The 2,500-nt window shown below is 41.1% G+C and overlaps 1 protein-coding gene across 1 annotated transcript in view; it reads left to right on the plus strand.

Moving 5' to 3' along the window:
* The window catches only part of plxnd1 (plexin D1), a 90,756-nt gene that overhangs the window by 45,738 nt on the left and 42,518 nt on the right, over positions 1 to 2,500 (plus strand). The gene's annotated exons all lie outside the window — the stretch shown is intronic.

A 2,500-nucleotide genomic window follows, 5' to 3' on the forward strand; every position in this document is an offset into this window, starting at 1 on the left:
ATAAAGCTACATTACAGTGGTTTTGCTGGGCTGCAAGCAAGCCTTGGTAACGGGGGAGACGAAGATCAAGTGGAGAAGATTATTTTTATTTTTATTTTCAACATCTTTTTGCTAGCATGCGTCTAATTCGATTCAATTCTATTAAAAAACTCAAATTTTATGTTAAATGTACACAGACTGTATAGACCTTTTTGGGTAGTACATTTTTACATTTTTCGTCTCTCCCAAATGTGGCAAAAATAAACCGAAAGCTAACAGCATCCTGAATAATTTTATATCAGGCTTCAGACCATATAATAATTCATTTCTTTATACCAGTGGAAAATGTCCGATAATTCGAAAAGGGTTAAACGAGGTTATGTATCTCCAGCCAATCAGAGAACTCCTCCAGAGGGATTACTAGGTTTAGTTTACACAGCTGCCAGTGGGATGAATAGCAGTGTAATTTACTAATCTGCAAGAGGATCACTGTTGGTCTAATCACTTATAAACCTTTACACACCTCCGCACAGGTGGAAAGTGCTAGTTTGTTTGCTCAGGTGACAAATCCACCTTGCTGATGGACGGGAAAATGTTCTATGTAGCAGATGTTAGCACGCGCTGGTCACGTATGTGAGTACGTACGTACACACGCGTGTCTACGTGTCGCTGTGGTCATTATCTAGTGCCACGTGTCCAATTTTTTTCTTCACTACAGCTGGCCTTTTTCTTCACCAGACGATTTCCTCGCCCTAATCATGTACAACACACAGACTGCAGCCGAGCTCAAGAGTAAATTATCTTTGTGATGAAAGATTGGGCCGCTGCAAGTTGGGGTTTATTGCCGCCGCAATGATGGATTGTCTCGCGAATGTTGTACATGGCCAGTGTTTTGGTAGCAACAGCGTCGTCTGGATTACGTCATCTGATTACACCATTTATATCTCTAATGTATAATCAGAGTCTGTAGGTTTTTGATGGACGACCCGATAGCATTTTCTCCATGAATCATGGTCTGTTAATTCGGAATTCGCTACACGTGTGTAATAGCTGCCACTGTTGTGTGTTGGCTGTGTGTGATTTCTTGGGGCGCAGGTTTAGTCAGGAAACAGCGTCTCTGGAGCAGAATGGGTTAAGAGAGGGTTAAGGGTCTGACAGAAAGCAGCTGGATTTTAACTAATGACCTCATCAGGAGACTAGAAGCGTTACCACTGCTAGTGATTTTAATGTAATTAATATACAAATGATCAGCTTCTATCTTTAGACTATAGATCACACATATGACACTGTATTTAATGCAAATTCAGTTGATTGAGTGATTTCAATTGATCTGATTTGTTCAAGGCAGAACCTTTACACACAGACGAGACGATTGAACTTCTGCGTAGTGAATTTAGCCTAATTCTGCAAATCACAGGAAGGAAACCCACCGTAGGGAAAAAAAAGGCAAAAGGAGGCAGCGGTAACCTCTCTGTCTGTCATCCCGTCAGTCTGAAAGCGTGCCTCAAGGGCTCGAGCCATTCAGAAGCTCAGATTTCACTCCACTGATGAGGTCACTGCAAAAGCAGCACTGTGGCTGGCTAAGCAGTTTATTCAGCATTTCCCTGCCAACGAATAAATAATACTCTCTCTCTCTCTCTCTATCTATCTATCTATCTATCTATCTATCTATCTATCTATCTATCTATCTATCTATCTATCTCTCACTCTCTATCTCTCTCTATCTGTCTCTATTTCTCCCTCTCTCCCTTTCTCTATCTCTATTTCTTTGTCTCTCCCCCCTCTCTCTATCTCACAGACACACACACCTTGATTAGGGAGCAAAAAAAAGATCCCTGTGTGTGTGTGTGTTTCTTGTGGGGTGCCCTTTCATGTCAATCAGCAGCATAAACTTGCTACTTGCCACCTGACCAAATAAGGCAGCAGCACACACCTGAGTGAGTGAGTGATTGAGTGAGAGAGAGAGAGAGAGAGAGAGAGAGTGTGTGTGTCCAACAATAGTCATGCTACTTTAGTGGATTACTAAATTACACTGCTATTCACCTACATGCAGCTGTGTAAATGTTGTGCGCACACACACACACACACACACACAGCACCAACTCGGTGCTTGCTCAGTGCATTGGGGAGCAATGTCATTAAATCTTAATTAGTCTCAATTTCAGGGTGTTAAAACAAATAGCCACGTCTCCCTTCTTTCACTGTCCCATGTGTGTATGTACTCGGGGCACATTATCCAAAACACAATCAACTTTTTTTTTTTTTCCATCACATTGTTTTGTTAACACTATTGTCACTCAGTTTCACTCGACATGCATCTCTTTAACTACACACACACACACACACACACACACACACACACATACTGTATGTAACTCTCTCCGGATTTTCCGGATTGAAATATTGCCATGTAAATTTATGAGGCAACAAATATTTATGCAGAACATAACACACCACACCTCACTATAGGATTAGATTAGCATTTATCAAATAATGCTCACAATTTAGACATGATAGATAA

Source organism: Hemibagrus wyckioides, linkage group LG05 (assembly GCF_019097595.1).
Source record: "Hemibagrus wyckioides isolate EC202008001 linkage group LG05, SWU_Hwy_1.0, whole genome shotgun sequence".
NCBI lineage: Eukaryota > Metazoa > Chordata > Actinopteri > Siluriformes > Bagridae > Hemibagrus > Hemibagrus wyckioides.